At 44.7% G+C, this 27,837-nt stretch overlaps 2 long non-coding RNA genes across 2 annotated transcripts; one reads left to right on the plus strand and one right to left on the minus strand.

Moving 5' to 3' along the window:
- Positions 1-127: 127 nt before the first annotated feature.
- On the minus strand, positions 128-13,941 carry LOC139052127 (uncharacterized). Its single transcript, XR_011509720.1, has 3 exons — positions 13,725-13,941; positions 1,674-2,260; positions 128-900 (listed from the first exon to the last, which is right to left on the minus strand). It is a non-coding gene; the product is annotated as an uncharacterized lncRNA (long non-coding RNA).
- A 6,284-nt stretch (positions 13,942-20,225) lies between these two features.
- On the plus strand, positions 20,226-27,471 carry LOC139052153 (uncharacterized). The gene is made up of 3 exons (XR_011509742.1): positions 20,226-20,413; positions 20,545-20,787; positions 26,255-27,471. It is a non-coding gene; the product is annotated as an uncharacterized lncRNA (long non-coding RNA).
- Positions 27,472-27,837: the final 366 nt, after the last annotated feature.

Genomic DNA, 27,837 nt, shown 5'->3' on the forward strand with positions numbered 1-27,837 from the left:
TATCGAGTGCTACGTATATGAGGTGAAGATGTACCCCATCATGTCTTTTATCGTAACAGGTATACGCCTAAATTCCGTGAATGAAAAACAATGATTAGCAAGAATCATTATAGCCAGTCAACAAACATAGCATAAGTGACAATATATTTGGGCAAACGAGAAAAATACAAGATCTCGCGTAAATAAAGGCAAAAATGCGTACGAGTTGCACCAGGAGTGTACGAGAAAAAAAACTGCGCAAAAAAGGCGCAAGTCACCGACGAGTTGCGTCCTTCGGCGGTCCCTCGAGCGGCACGACATGGCAAAGTTGCGAGGGCGCAGTCAGGCTTTCGGTTCAGAGTTTGCAGAACCGATTTTATGGAAGCCTAAAACGTCCCCAGCACCAGCGGGGACGTCCTTGTACTGCTTGAAAAGTATGAAAACTTGTGTGACAATTAAGCCACCATGCATGGTCAGAATGACGGCGGAGTGCCTGCAGCATCACGGAACTAGAAGTCCCCGCGTGTTAAAGAACTCGTGGTGCTCGCCGCGGGCCAGGGCCGCGTGTCGAAGGCGACAACGGCGGACTTCTCGACGCCACACGTGGAGCCAGCCACGCAAAAGCTGTGCGCGCAGTCAAAGCGAGGAACGTCGCCCGTGCGCCAAGTCCCATTGCTGGAACAGCGGCTAAGACTGCGCAGTACTGCTGCGATGGCCAGGTGTTGGGCGGAGGCTTCGAGAACCCGAGGCTGGTGAAGGCGTCGCCTGGGATGAGAGTACGCTGCACCAGCGGCCAGCTGCATCCGGCTGCTGTGAACCACCATCTTGCGTGCGGAAGCTGGAGCGAAGAGCGACGCCGTGGCTGCACCAACCGATTCACGGCCAGAATGACAAAGGCCGCCTCTTCTGTGCGGCTTACCGCTGAAACAAGAACACTGCTCATTAAGTCGGGAGTTCTTGCATCACAATTGCTAGAAGTTACCGCATAACTTATGTGTTGTCTTCTACTTATTTTTTCCACCCAGTAATAAATTTCAGCAACAAAGGTTAAAGAACTCAAAAGCAACACGTAATTAAACTAACTCTTTCTATTTTTGTTGGTTACCGACCAATGGAAGTGTTCATATAACTTATGTTGTGCTTTTGGCAGTTGGGCGTAAATTCACAAACTTCCCATTATGCTAGAACTGCCGTGACGCGTAGATACCAACCAATCATGATTATGTGTGCGTTTTATTACGGAAAACGACAGGGCAATGGCAAAGAGCCACTTACAAACAAGTTGCATGCATCTTACAAGCGCCACAGTCAGTGCGATAAGGCTACCACAAAAAAAAAAGGAAAACAAACGCAAAGGTGCGCTGTGGTGTGTTCTTTCTTTTCTTTTTTTTTCTTTGCGGCGCCTGAAATGTGACTAAGTAAGCGACAGCTTGCCCAGGGAAAAGCTCCAAATGTCTACGCACCAAATGTACAAAGCACACACAGGTTTCTGCTACAATTACCACTAATTTCGAAACAAGTATTCGAAATGCCGCTGAAATCCCCATCGCGACAATTTCTGCGGGCCTCGATGTGCGGTGCCATCGAGAAGAGCGCCACTTCTCGACAGAGCACTGCATCTGCAGGCTACATTTTCAACGTTCTCTTTGAGAAAGACTTTCGTTTCGCTTTACAGAACACGCGCGAATACTCACCTGTCGGCTGTTCCGTCGAGGAAGGCGCGTGGGCAACTCTCCCCGGACCAAAGGAACGCCGACGCCCGAGAGCGGCCAGTAGGAAAAGTCCCGGGAGGCGCGCCGTGTATCGCGCGCCCACAAGGAGGTTGAGACCGAGCGTAGCCCTGTGCGCACGCTGTTGCCGATCGCTGAGCGACGCCGCACCTGTCGTCTGGCTGAGCTGCGTGGCGAAATCCGCGGCCAGTCGTGGCTCCATCCTTGTTCGTAGCCGGGGCATCAGGTTGCGAACGTTGCTTCATGACCGACACGAGGCGTCGCTACCGCACAGCTCGGCGGTAAAGCAGGACTTGGCGTGGGCGCGTCCTAAAATCTAGCCGTATTTTCTTTTAGATTACGCACTGCGGAACCAAGAAACTAGTCGCTGGCAGACAGTAGCAATGCGCGTGCAAAATGGCGGAGGGCGCGCAGTGCACGAGACAGCTGCCTGCTGCGTTCTTCATTTTCTTCTACTCACGTGCGTCAATCGCATACCAGAAAATATCTTGCGAAGATCGATGCCTCTGACGCAGGGGACAAGATGTGAGCAGTAAAGTACTGGTGCCAGCCTGCGTTGAAGTTTGTGGTTTATTACAATTAACTTTGTAACTGACGAAATACTTTTATTGTTCTTTCTTTTTCATGGTGGCCAAGTTGATACTAAAATAAATAAAAGGAAGTTTCCCCCAAAACTTAAGCGTTCCATGCAGAAACTAGCTAATGAAAGCAGCGGCGCACCCTTTTTTAGCGTTGTACTAGTGATAAAATTGAACAAAAGAATTATCTGTACGCTTCAAATACAACAACGCGTTAGATTTTGAACTTTTGAAAGCAAAAGCACCCTTGTGCCAAATGTAGCGCCATCTTTACCACCGCGCGTCCTCACATGCAACATCATCATCAGCGTCGTGCACGTTCGCAAGGGGCTCGTGTTTTGAGGAGAAAAAGAACGCTCGCTCTCGACGGGGCTGGCCGCCACAGCCACCGTTCCGCTGGGCCTTCGCCTTCCAATAGAAATGTAGGGAGAACGGCACGGCTCTTCAGTCGCCATCGTGTCCTCCCGCTACACCTTCTAAACACTTCTTCTCTTCTATATACCGGCTGGAGGCGAACCAGACTACATTCCTGCCATAAATTGGCAATGTGAGACAAACTTTTTGGGCAAAGGCATTCAGAAAATTCGCCTTTGATCTATGTTCTCGATTTTTCTTTTTTCATATAAAGGTGCTCTCCCCCCCCCCCCTTTTTTTTTTCGCGCTCGCAGTTTCGTTTACTGCGCGCGCGACTGCACAACGTGGGAGGAATACCAGACGAAGCGGAAGCACGGCCCACTTGCTATGGCATTGGAGTAAAACTAAATTTCGTGCAGACATTGGATTTGTAAGATTTATTTTTTCTCCAAACTTTAAATCGCCTTGTGAAGCAGCACATCAACGAAATAACCTTAGCCTTCAATGATTCTCGAAGCCACGTTTCGGTGTTAAAGTGAATAACGTTTCAGCAATGCGAATTACGTAGTCGCACTTGTGCGACTGACCTGAATTAAACTTTTATTCCTGCAGCAGAGAAGCTGAAGAAAAAAACGGAGAGTGACCAACATTTAGAATACGAGCCGAAACGCACATGCGCGCACTCAGCTTATTTTCCAGCGATGACCGAAGTTGATCTTTGGATGATAATTAAAGGCATAGCTAAGTTCAAACCTCCAGGGTTTGATAAAATCCGCCCTCGAGATTTATACTTCAATTTTCACAGATCACCCGCCGTGGTTGCTCAGTGGCTATGGTGCTGGGCTGCTGAGCACGAGGTCGCGGGATCGAATCCCGGCCACGGCGTCCGCATTTCGATGGGGGCGGAACGCGAAAGCGCCCGTGTACTTAGATTTAGGTGCACGTTAAAGAACCCCAGGTGGTCAAAATTTCCGGAGTCCTCCTCTACGGCGTGCCTCATAATCAGATAGTGGTTTTGGCACGTAAAATCCAATAATTTAATGTAATTTTTTAAAGTTTAGCAGACTCAAACAAGTACTTTGAAATATTCTAAACGGAATTTTCCAAACAGCCATAATACTCAAAGAACTGAGAATTTCAATCGTAAGGTCTGTCTACAAGAGCGGACAGAGAAGTGATTGCGCAAATTACAGACCGATATTGTCCACAATAGAGCATATAATGGAAAAATATATGGTCTCTGTAAGGCAATCATTCTGCGAAATGTATTCCCTGAATAACATGGCGCAGTTTGGTTTCACAAAGAATAAACACACAATTACTCTGCTAGAAGAATTATCTGACTATATTAGTACATCAATAGAAAATAATAATGTAGTCTTAGCCCTATTTTTGTACCTATCAAAGGCTTTTGACACGGTAGTACACAAGATATTACTCAACAAGCTAAAGAATCTAGGATTGAGTGATCACTTCTATAATTTTTTTCTAAATTATTTTAGTGATCGGCTACAAACCGTTAAACTAGATGATAGCTACAGCAATCTCAAAGTAATAAAGCGTGGTGTGCCCGAAAGAAGCACGCTAGGGCTAGTACTCTTGAATATATATGTTTCAGATCTCGGTCTCCTACCACTGAAATCTCACCCGCCGTGGTTGCTCAGTGGCTATGGTGTTGGGCTGCTGAGCACGAGGTCGCGGGATCGAATCCCGGCCACGGCGGCTGCATTTCGATGGGGGCGAAATGCGAAAACACCCGTGTACTTAGATTTAGGTGCACGTTAAAGAACCCCAGGTGGTCAAAATTTCCGGAGTCCTCCACTACGGCGTGCCTCATAATCAGAAAGTGGTTTTGGCACGTAAAACCCCAAATATTATTATTACCACTGAAATCAAAACTTTTTCAGTACGCTGATGACACTGCGATAGCGTTACAAAGGAGTGACTGCAACTCGGTATGTCAAATCTTCTAAAGAGACATATCAGTAATCGTAGACTGGTTCGCACACAATTCAAGTTTTATAAATCATCAAAAAACTAAACTAATCTGCTTCAGGAATCCACATAAGGCGCTTTCATTTAATATGAATACACATTTGCGCGCCTCAAATTGCAACGCATATATTTGTCAACAATTACAGTTTGAGCGTGTGGTTAGGTATTTAGGAATTTTATTTGATCGGCATCTTACCTGGAATAACCATGTCACACACGTTTGTGGAACGCTAAGAGCTGTCGCGGCCTTGATGCACAGTCTGCGCGGGAAAACGCCTGTCAACCTAAGAGTTACTATATAAGGCATTAGCAGAATCGGTAATTACATATGGTGTAACGTTATATGGTACATGTTCTGACTATAAAAAGCAAGCTATTGATGGCGTAGTCAAAAGAATTGTGAATAGCATAACTTATGGAACCGGACTACAACAATTAGACAGAAAAGAAAAGTATAATATTCTATGAATACTTCCAGTGCAGGAGCTATTTAGGTATGTGGTTGTAACACGCTATTATTATTCAAATTATTTTAAAGTATTGGTAAAAAAAGATGTTGCGTTACGAAAAACAGAAAGGTATTTTACGTTAAGGGTGTTAACACTACTATGGAACGAAAACAAGAAATTATTATGTCTCTGATATTTCTAATGAACTTGATGCAACACTGCATGATATAAATTAAAAACGTAAAATGAAGAAACATGTGAGGAAGTGGTATTCAACTGTTTATGGTAATATGGGATTTTTGGGGGGGATTCTCACGCGACTGGAAAACGTAGTATTTATTCTTTGTATGTTAGAATATTTTACTTTAAAGTTGCATAATTATGAACGGTAATTGTATGCTTCATATCTTTATTGAAAGCTATACCATCTCCTGCTGGGTTTTCTGACAAGCACGATGTGTTTAGATTGACCAGCAAACAAGATCTGTCAAAAGATGTATTTGAAATAAACACTGATTTAATTTGATGTGATTTGACCTCGTCTTTTCGAATAGGAGCTCCACTGTCAAGGGCGCGCGGCGTTTGGTTTGAAATTGCCTATTAGAGGCTCGATTGCGCTGGACGACACACACAGAAGAGAAACACACACCACAAAGCGTTCTGTGATGTGTGTTTCTCTTCTGTGTGTGTCGTCAAAATGTTGCGCAATCGAGCCTCTAATATGCTATACCAACACGCCCAGTCCTCAACTTTGAAACTGCAGCTGTTTTCGCGGTGTGCAGCGCTGTAATACTTTGCAGACACGATCGTTAACGCGCATTGTATACACTGCAATTGTTTGTTCGAAATGGCCAGACCTCTATAGTGCAGTGGCGTAGCCAGAAATTTTGTTCGGGGGGGGGCTACGCCACTGGCCCTACGTGTATATATATATATATATATATGTATATATCGGGCCAGTGGCGTAGCCAGAAATTTTGTTGTTGCATTTAAAAGTAAAAGTTTAATTCTAGTGACTACTGCTTTCAAATTTTTTTATTTAGGTGGTCAATTATTTATTAGAAATTGGCCAAATCGAAAATTTTCAGAAAACGAAGGTATCAAGTTTAAAACTCCATGACTCAACAATGAAAAATGATATCTCCATTCTGTGAATTGCATCTAATAGTTCATCTACAGCGGACAAAATGGATATGTTACACATGATTCTCAAAAAAATTTAATATTGTGGAAATACGGCTTGTGCAGAACCCTTGTACACAACGTAACCAATTCACGTAAAATACAAATTGACATAGCAAACTTGCCCCCTTTGACTGTTATAATAGATGCCGTTTACAGAACCACAGTGTCTGTTATTCATGCATAGCTATTAGTTTGTAAACGTCGTGCTTCTATATTTTCAAACTTTCGAATTTTTCAAAATATTTTAAACAACATTTAGGCCCTAAATCGAAGTTGTGTTTCCAACAGAACTAGGATTTAACTTTCTCTCTCAAATGCAACAAATTTCAGTAAAAGCGATTAGCAGGATTATCTAAGAAAAGGGTTTCTGCGTTTTACAAGTATTTGAATAGGTCGCGTCGGATTGGGCCCGAGCTAAAGCTTCCTCTTAAACAATTTGTCAAGGGATCAAATACATGAATAACTGCATTGTCATTGCCAAAGATGCTGCAAACGAATTCTTGAACGCTACGCACAGTCAAAACAATAAAATCTGTATTTCTTCATAAAATAATATACTCGTATGTGCCAAAAATATTGCCCGAAATAACTGATATCAATGCTTCCATATTTTTGTCTATTTAAGTAAAGAAAATATCACACGAACTTTAGAACTATATCAGTTCGAAACCAGGAAAGCAGTGCATGCCACTGATATGAAAAATTTAAAGGCAATGAACTGAACAAGTTGAGGACAAATATGTTAATGAAACTTTGTCATGCAAGAACCGTGCTTACATTCTTGTATATATGCAATGGCCAGTGAAAAATCTCAATGACGCTGTAATTTGTTTTAATGTATTACGAAGAAGCAGGTGTCACCGGTCGTGTATCGTGAGTAATTGCACCGAAATCAGTCGCAACAGAGGGCACGTATAAAAAGCAGGAATTCTGCAAGATATACGAGGGCAAGTCAAATAAATGTGAGCCAACAACGGGGTACTTCTTTTAAAAGTAGTCTTCATGAGAATTTAGACATTTGTCCCATTGACTAACGAGTCGCGTGATTCCCGTCTTATAAAACTACTTGGGTTGCTGCTTCAAAAAGTCTGTATCTGGTTCCCTTGAGCTGTTTTTTCCGTTGCCCCAAAATGTAGAAGTCGCAAGGTGACAGGTCTGAGCTGTATGGCGGATGCTGCAGCGTTTCCCACTTGAATTTTGCCAGTTTTGTATTAACCACATAAGCGACCTGGGGACAGGCATTGTCGTGGAACAAGATGACCACATTCGTCAATTTTCCACGTTGTTCCTTCTTGATTGCGACACACTGCCGTTCTGGCGTTTCACAATATCGGAAACAATTGATAGCCTCTCAAGATTTAGCAAATTCTATCAGTAAGGGACCCTGACGACCGAAAGAAAAGTCAACAACACCTTTCCAGCGGAAATGATGGCCTTTGCGTTCTTTGGGCGTGTAAATTCGAATGTTTCCACTGTAAGCTTTGCCGTCGTGTTTCAGGCTCGTAGTAGTGGCACCAAGGTTCGTCCCCGATCACAATTGCAAACATGAATTCATCATCCTCATTGTGATACCCGATCAGATGAGTCAAGGCAGCGCGAAACTACTCCGTCTTCTCGCTATGGATCAAAATCTTGGGGATCCATTGCGCTCCAAAGAGCCGATAACTGAGAAGCTCATGAATTAAGGCGTGAACCGAACCGTGACTGATGTTCAGACGGTCTGCCAGTTCATCGATGCTTATTTTCCGTTCTTGTTTCATCAGCTCATGAACCTTTGAAATTGTGTAGGGGGTGATTGCACGATGGTTTTGGCCCGGTCTTGGAATGTCTTTACAACGTCCTTTGAACCGTTTGCTCCAACGCTTCACAGTGGTCAATTAAATGCCGTGTTCAACGTAAACGGCAGCCATACGGCGATTAATTTCTGTTTCGGAAACACCTTTAGCTGTCAAAAACTTCGCGACACCTAGCTGTTCAACTTTTGAAGTTCCCATTATGTGACGCAACCATATTCAACCCAGTGTATGAGAGCATTAAAGAACATTTATCTTCACACCTGCGTGTCACTTTTGTAAATGAGACATGCCGTTCTCCTACGCGCATGCCTCGCAGATAATGAACCGAACCATTATTGCGTGGTTAGGGTAGGCGCACTTTCATTTGACTCGCCCTCGTACATTAGAAATGCAAAAATACAATGGGATATACAAATGTGAAAATACGGTTTGATAAAGGACAAAAAAGTGTCACTGGAAACATAGTTCACTGCATGTATACACAAAACATCGCAACAAGATATTTAAGTATACGTATAAGTCTCCAATGAGTCTATGTATGTAAGAAAAAGTAACTGTATGTAATGCGTCAAACAAGGCAAATAAACATGTTGCACAATCATAGATACACAGAATCCTAGATTCCGCCCCGATTCCATCCACTCCCCCCGATGTATTGCGTGCGACGGAAGGCGGCGCGCTTGCTCCCCGCTTTTCTCCTTTGCGCACACAAGACTAAGCCACCATCGTCGGCTCACCCATTCCACCTCCCCCCCTACGCTTTCATTCGCACATACAGCATGCAGCGCGTGGTCACGATTTTATCCCCCTTGGACTTTATACGAAACATGAGGGCGACGGCGACTGCAGGAATGCGCCTGGAGTGTCCTTATAATTGCTTTCGCAATAATATAATAAACGTATCCGGCAACTGAAGCGTCCCGTCGCCCATTACTTTCCGCAAAAGAAGTATCAAAATCGAACTTTCACCATGCCACAATTCGCTGCGCCGCAACAATGTATTTTTTTCTGTGAGGCGGAGGCACCGAAATGAAAAAAAAACGCATAGGAAAGTATGTTGGCCAGAATCGAATGCCTACATCGGGCACCTAATGGGGCTACAGAATTAATACCGAAGAAAACATGAGACGATTGGCCCACTGAGATCCATACGCATATTGCTCAGTATCCTACACCGGCGAAACAAGACTTTCCGGAAAGGTTCCGCTCAAGGAACGCGGTGCAATCCTTCGAGTCCCCACAGTGATGGCGGCGAGCGACCATTGTTTTTTTTTCTCGTCTGCTAGCCAGAAAGCTTTCAAAACTCTGTCAGGTGAAAATCCGCTCGGCCAGAGCAAACCGAATGCCCACCGAAGTGCACCGCACGGTGGTCGGGGCCGTACGAGAAAAACATATGCGCTCTGGCTCGCTCTGGCAGCCCGCGGGTAGGGTAGCGAGAACAAAGAAATTGAAGAGGCTCAATGTGTTCTCGGCGAATAAAAGTCAAAGTAGAAAAAATAAATAAGAACGTAGTTACTTTGGCTGGCTTTAGTGTCTTGACATGGTTGTTCTGGCGTAGGTTAAAAAGTGTTGATATTTTTTTATGTGACATGACGGCACAAATGAACCACCCCAACACATCGTCTCATTGGACCTCGCTGCGTGCTTTGTCAACTCGTCTGCTAGTGTGTTGATTTCGCTTGTCCCGTTGTATGTTCCGATGTAAGACTTTAGAAAAGTCAATGGACCTTTGGCGTCAAATGTTTATAACAACATTAAACCAACAAAGTTCCGCAATTGAAAATTTAAAGCACAACTTAGGAAATGTCAATGCACGTTTCACATCAAGAGCTTATGAGATTTATACCCATAAAGTTCCGCAATTGATATCCATGCGCTCCATAGATTCCGTGGCCTCAGTGAGATGCCGTGGCGAGCCCGCTCACCATCAAAGCGCCCTTGAAACTTTATGTTCGTATGGGACTGCTTGGCGTTATGTGACTGCCGGTGTATGGGCATTGCCAAGAAATCCAGCCCGAGTTCGCAATCTTCGCGGTTAAATGTCTTTTCGAGCGTCAAAAAGACATTCTAGACAAAATCCAGAGTGATTTCCGGCGCCGGGGGTCGCTTTGGTCAGCGGTGCATGGACAGCACGAAAAAATTTCGGGGGGGGCTGAAGCCCCATAAGCCCCCCCCCTGGCTACGCCCCTGCTATAGTGGCCCTTTAAAGTAATCTACGGCGGTGTAGTATCACATTAGCCGTGCTTCACCGAAGACAACACTGTACGTGCATCTGGTAACGTGCTGTTTCCTTGTTTCATTATTGTCATTGTCATGGTGCCCTAGATAATTGAAAGCAGATATTTATCGTTTACAAGCTCCTCACTTGTGCCGGACATCTAAATCTGAACGATACATGATATGCATGTTTTATTGTATAGCTTGATATCAAGTTTGGTATCCAATTTTACGCCTGTGTCTCTCTCACACACATTTCTTTTCCTCGCCATCAGACAATGTAGTCATCAGACCAGGCCATCGGACATTTCGCGAAAGCGATCCGAACAGCGAATGTCCCCAACGAACGTGTAGCGACCGTCCGACACTTCCTTGGCCCCGTTTCTGGGAAATCCAGTTTGCCTCGCCGTGGGGCTCATTGCCCCCGGCTCTTCCTTGGAATCGAGGCGGCTGCCCGACTGGGGCGCCACCGCAGCCACTCGGCCAACCTGCTTTTACTTTTGAATCAAGCCAGTCGACTCTCCGTTATCAAGCTGTCAAAATGTGTATTCCTTGCCTCCGCTAAACCCAGCTCCCAACAAAGGTGTACGAAGACCGACCAGAATTCACCCACTTACGACTCAAGGGTGGAACGAACTTCCCGACCACATCGCCATGTTGTCAGATCGTACGCAGTTTACAGCAGCGATCGAGAGTAATTATATAACATGTAAACCAAGAGCCGCTGTATTTATTGTCCATCCCGCATGCATGTTCATCCGGAATCCTAGAGCTGAGAATATACTACATGTGTAAACATCCGTCGGACGTTCACGCTAATATCTAATAAAGCCCGAAGGATCCAATCATATTCATTTCCAGGTACGCCTTACGTACCTTCTCCTCAGAATCTCAAATCTGCTGCGGTTCCATAGAAACAAAGCTCTTGCGCCAAAGCTGCATCATATTTCATATATCATCAGCTTCATATATATGTTCAAAATACATCGGTTGCAATACGTACACAACACTTCATCATACACGCGTACCTTGCTGGCCTAATGTGTGCTAGATGGGATTGCGTGCAAACAAGAGAAAGAATCTGCGTGAAATAGCACACTTCCATTGCAATTAGTGCCATGGACGCTGAGGGGTGAGTTTTTTCACTAGAACCACATCAATTGGATAGTCGAGTGATACATTTAAGCACGTTCATTGCACTCTGTTTACAGCACGTTCATTTCGCTGTTTTTTACTTGTGTAAAACAGCACATTTAAAAATGATGCGCACACCACGCACAGAAGGAATCGATGTAAGCGATGCTTCTGTTCTGTTTGCTTTCATCGACGATATTTAGCGGTCACGTCGACAATGAATGTTAAATTTGTTTCAGCGTTTACTACAATACGAGATTGGCGAGCTGATGTTAAACATTACCTTGCGTGCACCGCTGCTGTTTGCGTATAGTACACAGAACACACAGCGAGACGTGTTTGCTTGTGTCATTGTTTTGCGTAATTGTTCATAACCTCCGAGAAGGTTAGCACTACTATTGCCTCATACGGCATATCGCATCATGGCCGAAGTATGAAACTTGAATTGAGGGGCTCTACATGCCAAAACTACAATCTGATTACGCGGCACGCCGCAGTGGCGGGCTCGGAAATTAATTTGGACTCTCTGTGGCTCTTTAACGTGCCCCTAAATCTAAGTGCCCGAGCGTTTTTGCATTTCTTCCCCATCGAAATGCGGCCTCCGCATGCGGGTTCGAACCCACGTCCTCGAGCAACGCCTTTAGCCGCAACGTTACCGCGGCGGGCACAGAAGTGCTGATTCGACGTACAGCCGCTTCCGTAAGGTCGCCTAGACGCTACGGCGCTTTAATGCGGCTTTGCGCCTGCACGCCTTGCGTCAGTTCTTTGCTAGACAAATTTGCTCGCACCCCCCCCCCCCCCCCCACGGTGTTTATCTTTCAGAAATAGTACAAACGTACTGTGCCGCACCTAGAACTTAAATTTATTCAGTCTGTCCGCAACTGCTGTCGTCATTACTAGTAGCCTTTCCGTGCCTTTTTACGTCGCCTTTTCCCTCTCCCACCCTGCCTCTATGTATTCGAGTTGTGAGCGAAGAATGAAAAAAATTAAAATTAAATTATGGGGTTTTACCTGCCAAAAATACTTTCTCATTATGAGGCACGCCGTAGTGGAGGACTCCGGAAATTTTGACCACCTAGGATTCTTTAACGTGCACCTAAATATAAGTACACGGGTGTTTTCGCATTTCGCCCCCATCTAAATGCGGCCGCCGTGGCCGGGATTCGATGCCGCGACCTCGTGCTCAGCAGCCCAACACCATAGCCACTGAGCAACCACGGTGGGTGGCAAAGAATGACAAGGCTTTTATTGCGGCGAAAGCCTAAAGGGCCTCATGGGTCCAAAAATCCGTTGTCAGGTGTTATCGAAAAATTGGCCGTGCGGCGTTATGGCCGCAAAATTGATGGTGTTACCCACGACCATTGGTGGGAGTCGAGCCGACGACGTTTGGTGCTCATTAAGTGAAGTTAATGAAGGTGTTCGAACCCTCGACCTTTGGTGGAACCAAAATTCAATGGCATGAAATTGATGGTGCCATCATTGGTAGTCGAAGCTACGACCTTTGGTGTTAAGGCGAAGTTAACTAATATAGAAGCAATTAAGATGTAGGTAATAAAGACACTCACGCTCGACTTTGGTGGAAACAAAATTCGATGGCACCAAAATTGATCGTGCCACCATTGATAGTCGAACCCACGACCATTGGTGGGAGTCGAACCGCCGACCTTTCGGGGTAATTGAGGCGAAATTATTAAGACGCAGTTAATTAGGACACAGTTTCTTAAGAGGAAATTAACACACTCCTCACCCTCTCACCCATGACCGCTGGTGGGAGAAAACAAGTAATAGGAAGTAACAACGCATTGCACTGGGAATGTCAAGTACTTTAATGAATGTCCCGTGAGCGTTCAGACTTTCGCCTTCATCCCCTTTAGCATATGCTAAAGCGGTGTCTACTTCTTCCCTCGTTTCGTGACTGCGTCGGCTCTACCGATCCTCTGCATCCACTCTCTACTTCCTCTCTACCATTTTATCGACCTTCCCTTTGGACTGTTCCATGTTAGTACAAAGGCAAGCGCTGCAGCTTCTGCGATGCTTTTGCAGGGGGCACGGATAACAACAGCCGTCAAGAGGGTATCGGGGCGACGCATAGCGAGCTCTAGAGGACATTGTGCCGACGCAGTGGAAAGGGCCGAACGAGTCACTCGCGCCGCCTTTCCTCTCTGCCGCGCTCCTGCCATATACATACGCGCTGTGAACCACCTCCCGGCGCGGTGTGCAAGACAGCGATAGCAGCAGAAGCAGTGGAAAAGTCGAAGAAGCACTGACAGCTTCGCATTCAAAAGCTTCTCTTTAAAAACAACTTACTTGAGCACTTGTCCTGACGGTCCAATGGATAGGATTGTCAAAGCGAAGATGCGCAGTTTGCCGTCATGTTTGCCTTCTCAGATTTAAGTACCGAAGAAGGATTTCACCATGTCATGAAAACTTCCGCAGAAGAAAAAAAAACAATTACAGTGAACTGGTATCGACCCCGCTTACATTAGATTAGCATTGACTGTTGGGCTAGTTGGTCGTCCATTTTTGTATTCGTAACTTAGCGCGAATAAAAAAACGGAAACAAGAACGATGGACAAGGACAAGCGCTACTCACAACTGTTTAATGGAAAGAAGGATAGTACATATATATATCCTCTTGTCACGCATGCGCCTACCAAGCAGAAGAGAAACAGGAGCATGCACATCAAAGGCAGTTGCGCAAGAAGTGAAATTCGGCATATAGTAATGTGATAGAAGGCTCACTTACACTCCTATCTCTATTCTTCTTGATAAAGAAGGCCTCAAGAGAGAGCTTGGAAGAGGCGTTGCCGCTCCTGCCCAGAATAGTGGCCGCTGAAAATCGAGCGTCACAACCACACGCGCTAACATGAGCCACCAAATGTGCGCCCTTATCCTCCTTTTTCTTTAGTTTTTGTGCATGTTCCCTTAAACGGTCGTTCACACAACGCTCGGTTTTTCCAATGTAGAGCTGCCCACAAGGGTGCAAGGGAATTCCATACACAACCGCTCTGGAGCACTCAACAAAGGGCTTCTCATGCTTCAAGCGGCAGCGCCGCCTGCTCTCACGGCAAACTCGAGAACACACCTTCGAGAGCTTGTTGGGCGCAGAAAAAAACCAGACGAATACCATGACGGTTAGCAACCTTTTTAAGGTTGTGTGACACCTTGCGTACGTAGGGAATCACCCCTGGTCTTACCTTCGGTCGTTTGACCTCTGCTCTCGCCCTTTGTGCTCCAAGCTTTACTTTTTGCAGAAGCGTTGACGACCGTCAAAGGGAAACCAGCTGTCAAAAGCGTCCAACTTGGTTCGTAAAACTAGACCGCATTTGGTGCACTAGTACGCACGATTTCCGCAAAGCCGATTCCAAGCAGACTACCAACTGCTCGCTTCACCACCTTAGAGTGTGCGGAATCGTACGGCAGCCATTGCTTCATGGCTCGCAGTTGATAGGCCCAACAGATGAATTTTAAAGTTCGAATTCGAAAGAATTGTAAAGTTCGAATTTTTTAATTTGAACGCAGGGAAGTACAGAAGGCTTAGAATAAATATAGAATCGCAGCGTGGTTAACTGGGGTAGCTGCAAACTATTTGAAGCTTTGGAGGTTCAGTTGATGGGCTAAAAAAACTGTAAAGTTCAAATGTTTTGCAAAATGCTTTGTGTTGAAGGTAAGAAAATGAGCTTTGGTGGCTGGCGCAAAAGTATGTGACCCATCATTACATATCCCTACATGTCTGCTATGCATGTGACAAGTTATGAAAAGGTGTTATTCTTTAAGTGCGATAAATTATTTTTTGTAATGTTCATTTGTGGATCATGCATACAGCATAAATATATGAAGCCTTGTGATTTAGCAAGGAGGGATCGTTAATATAATTAGCCACAAGAACAACTCAACAAACTGACTGCCTTTTTTTTTATCGATACGAAGGCAGGTGACGTCAAGCACAGCAGTTTTTACTCATATTTTTTTTTTGAACACGAACGCGAAAAGTGCTAGCCAACGACATCTGACCACATCAGACTTAACATGGCACATATGGCTTTTATACATGAGCATGTTCTGGCTCTCAAACAGTGGTAACGCGCAACACCACAACAATTTGTTAATATTTGTGTAGGTATTCAGTTTTAATTATGAAGGTGTGTTCTACTTGCATCGTCATTGGGTTCCAGGGAGCAGGGCGCAGTGTCCTGCTCCCTGCATGTCGCATTGCATTGCAGCGCGACATGTCCTCTAAAGTGCTTTGCATGAACAATATCAGCGCTCTCCGGATTTACTGGCTACGTAATAGCAAATATTTCTTCTTGTAAACTGCATGAAACTTATAACACTGCAGAAATCCCTCACGAATTTAACACGTATTGATATTTCATGTGCAATGACTGCATGGTTTACCCGGCCCGCACAAAACACAAGCCTCGTTGTGCTAGGGCGTGCGTCTCTTCGGAATAAAACGCAGACCCCAACACCGTTTCTCTGTCATCTGTGTTGCAGACAAAGCCAGCTTTGTCCTCTGCATTCCCGGCTGGCAAGCTTGTGCGCACATAGGAGAAACGCCAATGCAGACAAAAATTCAATATGAATTTTTCGCATTTAAAGATAACGTCTTCTTTCTTAACTTCACACATGCATAGCCGACATGTAGAGCTATCTAATGATGTATCTCATATATTTTTCGGCCAACCACCAAAGCAGTTTTTTGCCTTGAACATGATGCTTCTTGCAAAAGATTAGGATTTTACAGTTTCTTTATAGGCAATCGGCTGAACCTCCAGAGCTTCAGAGATTTTTCTGCTGTACTGTGTCGCCTGGACTACCATTCTGTATTTAATTTCTCTCTTCTGAATTTTTCGTTATGAAAAAAAAATTAACGAATTGCAATATTACTCACTTGTGCCGGTGCCAAAAGGATTCGAAGTATTCACATATTTGAAAAATTGGCTATTTTTGCAGTCACATCATTTCGCTGTATTTCCACGCACAGCATGTGAAGGCCTCGATCCATACAACGTATACTTAAAAAAAATGACAATGGACGTCCTTAACTAAGCTGAGCAGGAAAAATAAACTGCCACCAAAATGCTACAATATTTTGGGCAAAAATAAAAAGTAGGGAAAGAGTTTTTAACTCCAGTAAACACGTGGCAATGCTTTCAGCTATATCTGTGGTGTTGAAAAAACACTGGTCGATTCGGCATGGAATGACACACCTGCAATTGCATCTTTGCCATTGTCAGAGTGGTTCTGTTCACTAAAAGCTGCATTTTACATAACTTCGCAAAAATGGTTTATATTGCAATTTAAAATACATGAGTAAGAATTAATTGGTATAAGGCGGATTAAATTTAAAGTGCAAGAAAAGCTCTCCAGTAGTGGCATGACGTGCCTTTCATGTTTGCATAAAACCAGATATTTTTTGTGAATTCTTTCATTATTGTTTTGGTACCGAACAAAATTGAACTTGCACGAGGAATATTTTTTTTAATTTTTCCAGTACGTCACTACTAGCTGTATTTTTTTCGTCTAAATATTTGAATTGGTGAATATGATTAAGTCGATATGGAATGACCTGTGTAGGGACGTTATGGCAGAAATCACAACTGGATCATGCAATAAGCTATGCAGCATAATAAACTGCTCCCATGGCATCACTTACTGCGAATGCGATGTTTCAAAAAGTAGATAATGTTTACTGAAAATGGCATACACCATTCAAGCAACAAATAAGGGTTGTACAGAGTGATCCTTTTTGAGTTTTACAGATTTTTTTAAGGTTGCCTGTGCCAGGTAGCATATTCTTCTTCTTGAGCTGGATTACTTAGAGGTGGACATCGCTAGAACAAGAAATGGAAACACATTGAACTGATTCTCACAAATTCACAAATTGACTTACAACATTACGGCACATGTTGCAGTTTGCAAATTGTAGCCAGTGAGTTTGAAAGTCGCATTCACTTGAAATTAATTTCCAGGATGACACCAGTTGCGAGATTTTTCCATAAATATGAGATGAAATACATGGGCATTCCAATTACTTTTGTGCTTCACTGCACGACAGTGCGTCTTGTTAAAGAAGGTAAGTGGAACAACAGTGCACCTTTACGGCCAGTTTGATGGCAAGTGTCTTAAGACACTTGCCATCAAACTGGCCGTGATGACACCAGAGCCAATTGACACCAGAGCCAATTGGCTCTGGTGTCATTCTGGAAATTGATTCTGAGTGCATACACCTTGTAAAATTACAAGCTATGATTTGTAAAAAAATTAATTAGGAAGTGAGTTTTTGTTAATTAGCTTAATATGTGTCTTGATTGCTCATTCAGGTAATGTTCGGCACTCTGTATCTAGAATTAGGTTAGTTCAGTTCAGTTCAGTTTTATTCCTTAAAGGCCCCCATTTCAGGAGGTGTTACATAAGGGGTGGGATTACATTTGTAGTGAGGAAAAACAAACAGCGATGGTGATTTAGCATTGAAGGTGATCTGTTACGCGTTCTTGAAAAGCAGGTGTAACAGCCAGTCTTTAACAAATTCCATTAAACACAAAGATAACCGCCCTGCATATCAGTGTCTCAGTGAGTGCTGTTGGCTCAAGCGAATCGTGTCATGGTTATAATACCACTTACTACCTAATAAAAAAGCAAGTACCTTTTTTGCATGTTCTTATATACTGTCAGTCTGCTTGCACATTTATTTATTTAGGTATTTATTTTTTATGATTTATTTCTTTTGGGAAATCTTTTACTTGGCCACACGGAATACATCTGTCCGTATTCAATTTTGTTATGGTGTCAAGCTGCAGGAAGTTTGTACATTGCAATAATTTTTAAGAAGTTTCTGATGTTCTCAAACTACAGATGGTTGTAGATTTACACAGGTGTTTGATTCCAAATAAACGCTTCACCTAGAAAAATGTTTTTTGTCTGCATCAGTTCAGCACTCTTGAATTCGTGAAGGACCATACCCGTGCTTATACCCAACGTAATTTAACGTGAAAAGTGCCGAAACCCTCTAGATACATCAGTCATGCTTCCATAAAACACTGGCGAATGAGTATGACGTACCTGTCAAAAAGTTCGCCGACCAGTACCACACTCCCTAAAGCAAAATTTGAGCGCAACTCTATACGTGTTTTCATTTCGCGATATATTAGCTGGTGCGGGCAATCTGCTTCGCGCGGTACGTTGCAAATGGAGTGAAATGTGGCGTGACTGCCTCGCTAATCGGGATATCGTGAGAGGCTGAATGTGGGTGATACGTGGGCACTATTTACAGCAGCCGCCGCAGACAGACTTCCGCTCATGCAGTGGTTTCTTGTCATATGCCTGATGTGCAGTACTATGGCGCCATCTCGTAGCCATCGTCGCCTTTTAGCCCCCCCCCCCACCCCGTGTTGCGCGGAACTACGCTTTTCTTCTCACATTTTCACCACGCCCCCCTCATCTGCTTTCAGCGTCATGGTTCCGCTGCACCCACCTCCTTCGCTTTCATTCTCACCCTCTCTTCACTATCGCACTCTTTCGTCAACCGCCGACATTCCACGTTCTCTCTCTCATCCTTCACTGTGCTCGTTCGCTCAGTTACGAGGAGCGCCGAGACACGTCGAGGCTCAACGCAGGAACGGGCGCTGTGCTTTAAGAGATGAAAGGATACGTTGGAAGTACCTTTAACCCCAGCTTTAAAATTTCGAACATAGAAGAGGCGACTCTATCAGGGCTCGGAGCCACCGCGTATCAGATGTCTCAATTCTCACCAGTCAACTTTAGTGACACATTCATCAGTATGAAGAATCAAAGGGGACGGAGGAATTTTACTAGAAAAGCAACGCTCAAAACCTCTAAGGATAGCCTCGAACGAATCCTACATTTCATCAGGAAACAGAGCTGCGGAACCGGCAGCAGAATCATTTTCTTGGAGCGCGCAACGGCCAAGAGTACACATTCATTATTTTACATAAAAAGAAAATCAACGTGTTTGATGTCGTCTTAGTCCCGTGCCTTCGAGAAGTTTCGTCGAGACGCAACTGCAAAGAATTCTTAAACCAAGTAATTCTTCGGGCATTGATAACCGCAAGTTTTTTCTAGGTAGCCTCTTTTCACCTGGTTGCATCTGGTTTCGTCTACTTCATTGAAGGAGCATTTCTGTGGGTTCCATTCTAAAAGTAGCCAGCGGATATCGCGCTTAATTTAGCGGGGAGTGCGAGGCCTCACATGGAAGCACTGCTGCAACTGGTTCAGTACTTGAGGTGGCTGTATTATTTCAGTTGAAATTGTTATCTCGTATTCGGAAAGAAATTTTCTCGCTTTTTTCGACACTGTTGCGCTAACGCGCAAAAATCTTGACGCCGCTTAGGCTGCGCGTGCAGTTGCCGGTGGAATATATACTCTGGAGACGAGTTCCCTTTTCAAAATATTTTCTCTCAGTGTGGTAATCCACGCCGCAATGCGGGCGAAACGACGATGAAGAATCGAAGTTATTCAAAAATATTCTCTGTTTCTTTTTTTTTTACTTTGCGATTCTCATTTTCAAATAAGAATTTTTTTAGCTACATAGTGCTACCCGACTCTTTGCCTATCCAATTAAAAGGTACGAGCGATGGCACAGGTTCATTAACAGCATTATAATAAGGTTAAAAGGTAAACAAAAACCAGGGGCACTTCGCCGACCAAATAAAGATTTAAAATAAAAGAAGACGTTTCGGCTCCCACACGGGAGCCTTGTTCACAGGTAAAATAAACAAAGGTGCTCGAGCAGCTCGCTTAAATAGTCTGAACGATCGGTTGGCCATACGCCTGACGAAGGTTAATGAACTTCAGCATTATAATAAGATCCAGTTCGTGGCCTATTTCCCACCATGGGGTGTGCAAATAAATGAGGAATCATCATCATTAGCAGCGGCCTTCTGCATGCCCCCAATTTTCCTGCAACAGCAACTACGACTATTTGTGCGGCAAGTAGAGTCCGTGGACCTGCATTCCATTTCTCGATACTTACGGTACGTGCATGGTGCCAGGGAAGCTTCAAGGAGCTGTACAGGCGTAAGCCCTTCATTGACGCCAAGCTGCTGTCGCAAGCCTCGTGCGGCCAATCATGCAACAACGTATTTCTCTTGCCGAGCTATTGCAGGAACATTCGAAAACGAGTGGCTGCGGCTTCCAGAACGCGAGTCATGAAGACACCACCTATGGCTGAGCTGATCGGATCTGCAGTAGCGTCCACGAGATGCTGCATTTGACCTCTACGCTCTCCCGAATCTTCAGAACACGGCAGGCATGTCGAAGTCTTGTCCTGCGGCACCTGACACGTCTCGGCATCCCTTGGTTCGTGGCAGGAATGGCTGCGCGCTATTGTCGACGGGAGAGCTGACAGGTGAAGAATCTTTTCGCTGTTGTACAACATAAATTACGCCGTTCTCTGTATGAGCGGCAAGCCTATCACGTGAAGGGAGAGGGAAACCGTTTGGCAGATGTATACGTGTGGGGCCCACGTACTTGCATCTAATTTCATCCTGAAGTTATTGCACAGGGCTACTCAAGTGAATAATAACAAAAAGCTATACACGTGGATGCCAAGACACCTGTATACTAATGCGTACTTGACGTGCGCGTGCAAAGCAATTGTTGCTTTGCACGCAAGAGCAATTGCAAGCTCTTGTATGCCCACATAATATAGGCTAGATCGGTGAAGTGCTTCATAAAACAAACCGAAAACCTTGACAATAAAATGCCGTTAAGGAAGCTATTTCTGCAGTAAAAATTTAAAAAACTGAGTTTCCGGCTTCACTGTAAGGAAGGCGTTTTGTAGCATTCATCACAATTGTGGATCGGTATAATGCGCATATTCGTTGCCCGAAACAGCACACACAGAATCTTGCAAACTTCGCATTCTTCTAGGTCAATTTCCTAGGTAATAATGAAAAAATATACTTGTATCTGATCTTTTTGTTGTCTTTTTTTCCCTTTAATTTCATTAGCTCAGGGACAGACAAAACGTGCTTCTCTAACCTTTCGTAATTTGTAAATGCACAACACTTTCGATGTGCGGGAGACAGCCACGCATTTTGTAGGGCTACAGTACCATGTTTGTGTGCTCTGGCGCGATGGCCTTCGATGTCATTAGTACAAATGAATAATTGAATTGTTCGTATCAGCTTTAGAAACACTCTATGCTTGAGGGCGGTGGTATATTGCCGTGTGGCTACGCACTGAGCTTTCTGTAGGTGAACAGCAGCTAGTATAACTGTTAAACACATGCTTTATTGAGACTGTGTCCTGGTCACGACAGCACCGCCGAAGCATCCGTGAACGCGTAGAAGGGCTTTCATTTTTTGAAATGCTGAAATCACTGCGCTGGGCCATTAACATTTCAACAGTATAGTATACGAAAGTACGTACACGAGCAGTGAATAACTGAAACGGACACAGCAGAGAAATAGGTTCACCTGCATAACTAATATACGTTTGTATGATACCAAGAAAATCACTCTTAGCGCGACAGCAGGGTCGGTAAGGCCAGAAAATTTTAAAAAAGAGGGAAAGGCTGGCGGTGATTCCACTTTGAAGTTCCCGCACAAGGTCGCGTGACATCACTACTTTGACGACGTCTGTTATGGCCTCTTAGTTCTTCCTTTCTTATTTAATATGCATGCACTACATGTATTGACAAAGAGCCAAATTTTCAAAAAGATTCTAACAGTTTTACTGCTCCAGGACGGCCAAACTGCCAGAAAATGCGCTACAATCCGTGAAATCACACTAATTCGGCACAGGGTCATCGATCGGAGTGAATATTATTAAATGGATGTTTGGGCCTTTCTTTTTTCCCGGTAGTGTAATTAACGTTTTAAAAGCGAAATAACAAAATTAGAGTTTTGGTAGAATACTGCCGCCGTCCAAATGGATTCAGTGTTTGTCGTCGCTGTGCTATAAGAGTATCCTTGGCGACTGAGCCAGTTGCATGCGATAAATACCGCCAGGTGAGGCTGCCGCTAATTTTCGTTTATAAATTACAGCATGTCACAATAGGCTTGAAAAAAATTCTGAGAACTGAAAAACAAGATAGATGGCTCCCCCGTAATCGAGAGTAGATGTAAGCATGAAATCGGAACCGGCAAAGCAGATTGGTTGGAGCTGATAGTAATCACAATCTTAAAATGGGTGTAGTCGCCGCGGTACACCCCACCACATCGCACCACGACATACTGTGCATTGGACCCTATGGACGCTGCCCAGAAAGAAGTAGAAAACCGGCTGAGGGCGGCACGACAGGCAGCGAAAGATGCCAGGGAGACAGAGCGTACTGCCCTGCTAGAAGGAGAAAAGTACCTGAAGGAGGCACCACACAACGTGGAGCCATCTCTTGAGGTGACGCAAAACCACCCCCATGGAACTCACGGACCGCTGGCGTTCAAAGGAGCACAGGCAACCCTGCCTCAGTGGTAAAAGATGACAATGAAGCACATGGTGCCCTGTATCTGCCTTTTGAACGTCGCTAATGGAAATGACAAATAAAACTACAGCGTAGTAGAATTGCAGCTTGAGTGATATATTGTGAACAAACATCAGGAAGAACTCGGAAGTAATATTTTTGTAACTCGTTCGGGTTCACATGTAATGCGGTCCTGTAGAAAGGGTTGGGGGCCAGAGACCGCTTTTTCTTACGTGTTGACTTGTTGGCCGGATGATGTAGTTTTGTTTTCGCAACTTAATTACCCGGATAACGGCTCTGGCTTTTGGCTGAAGGTCACTTAAAGGTCGCCGACAACGGTAGCTAAGAGCCTCTCAAGCTTAAAAAGTACCCAATCAAGCTTAAATACCCAATCGGTTTCATATTATTCTGGTAAAGTGCTAATGCTCATGCTATAAAGATTCCTGCCTCTCCAACTGCACAAATAACTTATATATACCAAGGAACTAAACGAAGAGTGATCTCTCACTCTTCTAGCCTGTGTAACATCCTTTATGCCAAACGAAGTCTCATGGAGATGATGCATTTCCACGATAATGCTTCGACATCGCAAAGCACGAATTATTACTTGACGTTTTTAAGCTAACAGCTCTCTATGCTTAGTAACACAAGTGGCACGTAACCCATAAACAAAGCTTTCGACAAAAATTGGCGATTTTACGTAGCTGTGCAATAACCAGAGTAAAAGAGCAATCGCTGTTTATTAATGGCAAAAGGTTAACTCACACTCGAAATAGATGGAACGATTACTCTGTCAGCATGTTTTTCACAAGCGCAGGATCAACAGTCAAGCAGGTCAGTGCTTTATAACTAACGCAACATTGCTTTCGAGGCGTTAGTGACAAGCCATACTTATACTTCAAGGATAACATTGTATAGGTTATTTTGTCGTTATCTCAGGACCGCTGTCATTAACACGTTTTCGTCCAAGATTTGTTCGATGCCGCACACAGGCGAAAACAGACGTTCTTCCCTTATAAATTTGCCACCGGGTAAAAAATTGGAGGACGCTTAAGCTTCGCCTTCAAGAGTGGAACGCGACAGCGTTCCCGTCGACCTGCCAAGGGGTGTAAGACAATGGGCTACGGCGCAGCGATCACTTACGAGGCGCCCCGCATCGGACTTTGCGCCCACCTATCATGCGGTGAGCGTCGAGCAACGCAGCGTTCGGCGCGGCAACGAAACGTGCGCCTGAGCACGCGGAACGAACCAAAGAACTCGGTGTCTCGGAGGGGGAAACGATGCACGCCAGCCAAACGTCGTGATCGGCACGGGCAGAGAGATAGACAGATAGTGAACTAAAAAAAGGAAGGACGCTTGATTCTGCAACCCGTGAGGGAGCACGGCGAAGCGTCGTCAGGGGAGAGGGAGTCCGGGCCACGACGCGCCTCGCACCGGCCCCCACACAGCCCCAATGCGCGCGTGGCGCGCCTCCTGTCGGGGCAGCGCCGTACATTGAGAGGAGGGGGTCTTCTGTGTTTGCCGCAAGATGGCTCTGCGTGTGCGGAAAGCGCAGAAGAAATGTAGCGGAAACGCACTTCGCTACTCGTGTAACAGCGACTTCTGTAAGTTACATGTTCGTAATTACCGATATACACTGCAGTATAACTTTCTACGGCTCGTTTCTAAGGCAACACCGCATTCATTAGAGGCGCTTTTGTACAGCTTTGAAGCATCGAACTCGTGGCTGAGTGGTAGCGTCTCCGTCTCACACTAAAGCTTTTTAACGCTGTTGCGTTAAAAAGCTTTAAACACAGCAAACATTTCTAGAAGCTGCACTACAGTCGAACACGTCTGTGTCATAACACAGCCTCTGCTGCTGTCTAAAAGTACACACATTCAAACCAAAAAATTAAAAACGAAATTGCGGTAGAACCAACATTGGAGCCTGTCCGAATGTCGGACAGACATCCTCACGCGTGCAGCGCTGGTGTGGAGTCAGTCATGCCGGATAATAGCATTGTGGCGCATTAGGCCACTCTATATTGAAAAACAAAAGAAAACATCACTGATTTTCTCGGGCAAGCAATAGTAGTAATATTCAAGGAGCAAAGGTCCCGCATTTTCTCTCTCGTCTGCTAATTTGCTATCCGAATCGATGCTTCGCATTTCGTGTGAAATTGCGACTTATTTTGTGCAGATAAATCAATGCCGAATTAAACGCAAAAATAAGAGCCTTGCCCTTTTAAATGTATTTCGCATTCATTATGCAAAATGAACGCTAAATAGGAATAAGTGGCAAGAGAAAGAGAACAGGGTGATATGCCGAGCCGCCGCACAGGGTGATGGGAACCCGAGTGACACCACGGCTCACTAACCAAGATTTTCGTACTCATTGACGTATGTATCGTATGCGCGCCGGTATTCACTCGCGTTCATACTCGCGCTTACTCAACTCACAGAAACTGACTTGCGTTCATATTTACTTCCATTCAAGCTTACCAGCGCCCGCTCACGACGATGCTCGCCTACAATACCTCTCAGTAGCACACACTCACATACGCATGCTCACATCTGCTCTCACTCGACAACCACTACTTATGTCTGTGCGGACGTCCACTCAAAATCAACGTCACTTCCTTGCGTTAGTACTCAGGTTAGCCAGCACGTACTCATCTACACCCAAACTCAGCGGCATTGAGCTCTGTTCACGACCTTTCGAACTTCGTCACTCACTAATAATCTATCTCTCGGCTGTGAAATTACTCTTGAGGGAGTATGAGTGAGAATATTCGTGTGTGTGTACACTGATCGAGCTATGCTTCTCACATTGCACATGCAAACAATCTCGCCTTGAGTAATTTCACGCTTGCCTTTCGTTTATGTAGGGCTGGCGATGTGACCATTCTTATTGCAGTAGGCGTTATCTTACGAAATATATTTACGCGAATGTCTCTGGTGTACGAACCGTGGAGATCGCCTACTCTACTGTCTATGTCGCCGCTGTAGCAGTTTTCTTTTGGGAGAAGTTTGCAGTGCTGAAAAGTTACATCTCCGAACTTCGTAGCCACCTGAATTCCTGTCCACGCGACGGTGTTCCTCTTAAAAAATGAGTTTTTCTCTAAATTTTGCAACATGCGTATTTAGACGTGAACTAGTACTTCATTACGATGTATGCAACCGGCGATAGCATGGAACCGGCGACATGGCTTTTCTATATCACTTGCTCTCACAATTTGTTCAAGATGGAACAATTTTTTTTAATGAATAAAAACTGTTGTAACACTAGTTTGCATATGTTGTATACTCACCCTTTATATAATACTCTGACTAGAGGGTCTTTAAAAATTATTATGATCATGAGGATAATGTTGATGGTGATGTGGTGGTGGTGGCGGTGGCCTTTATTTCCTTTGTGCTGTTTACGCAGGCTGGAACAGCAGATTTCTCTCCGAAAAGAAAGCTGCAGCCCCTTTCATCGCCGGTACCGGGTGCTTGATCAACATCAGTACAGCTCTGCCTACCCCTTTCGCAAGGCTTGAAGATCTGCGAATGCATCCGACACTGTCTCCGTTGCATTTTTCGCTACTGTCGAGCTGCCAGCACTGGCTCTTGGGTGGCACCGGTGGTCGCATTAGGCATCTATGGGACTGGAGCACCATTTCATCTGCGGGGCATGGAACCAGCTACATGGCGGGGACCCTTATTTCCTTTTTGCTCCTTACGCAGGTTGGTTTTTCGCACAATAAGGTGGCTTCTAAATATTGCTATCTTGTTATGCCAGTTCCGCTCCAGTGTTTTGTTTTCTTGCCTACACAGTATCTGATCGAGATATCTTACGCAGAGTAATTCGCAGGCGGCATTTTGTTCTCAAAGGCGAAGTGCAGCTTTTTATTTGCCTATTTTGTTGTTGTGCGGCGGGGACATGGATATGAACCCAGGACCGTTCGAAGGGCAGATCAAGTAGTTAGTGGAAGGACAGAATGTCATTATCTCTAGGCAATCTCTTATTGAATGTAAGAAATCACAGGCTACTGCCGACATAATAGAACTGAAATTGGGTCTGGCATCATTAGACAAAAAAATGCTAGGCGACCCTAATCTTTGACTTAGGTGTCTCTTAGTGGCACTTGCACCTCGGCATTGGTGTTCTTTTGGTTAAGCGAGCAAACGCCTTTTCTTTGGCACGATATGCGGGCGAGGAGGGAGGGGGGAATGGCGAGGAGGAAGCGTAGCGCTCGCCACCCGGCATGGTGTATCCCCATAGCGGGCGGTGCACGCAGCGCAGCTTCGCCTTCTCAGGTGCTGACGTCAGAGCATGTACCGAGCGTGCGTGCGGGCGCAGCTGTGGCAAGCAAACGCGCGAGCAGGTGAACGCCGGATGAGGAGAAGCGAGAGAGGAGCGACGTAACATACGATATGCTTGGCGGATGTTCAGTCCATGGCAGGCAACTGTTTTCCATTAATTAGCCGGTTAAATATCGTGCCACCTTCTTGTGTGTGACTTCATTAGTGACGTCATTACTTTGGCGTTCTACTTCCGGGTTTCCAGGAATATTACAAAAGTCGTGGTCACGTGGCGGATCTCTAAAGTCTACGATTCTGTGCATTGGTGTGCAGTAATAAATTATTTCTATTTATCTCTAATTATTCCAGACACTTCAGTAACTGAAATTGTAACTTATGCTTTGATATCTATAATAAAACCAATGAATTTTGTACTGTACTATTTCTGTTGCCTGATTTATTTTGAATTTTGTCCCCGGTCGTCTCAGGAGGTGAACCGGAAGTGCTGCGCAAGAAACAACGCTGTCACTTGATGCTCATACCACTACAAGAATACCAAAAATCAATGACAAGCGTACAGCATTCGCTAAAATTGCAGAGCAACAGCAATGAGACAATGTTGCTGCGTCTACCGTTTTATCGAGAAACTCGACAATCTTAAAAACCGGCAAAGACATATTAATTTGGTTTTCACGGTTTAGAGGATTCTGGAGCTGGCGAAATTGC

The sequence above is a fragment of the Dermacentor albipictus genome, unplaced genomic scaffold, assembly GCF_038994185.2.
Source record: "Dermacentor albipictus isolate Rhodes 1998 colony unplaced genomic scaffold, USDA_Dalb.pri_finalv2 scaffold_19, whole genome shotgun sequence".
Taxonomy (NCBI): domain Eukaryota; kingdom Metazoa; phylum Arthropoda; class Arachnida; order Ixodida; family Ixodidae; genus Dermacentor; species Dermacentor albipictus.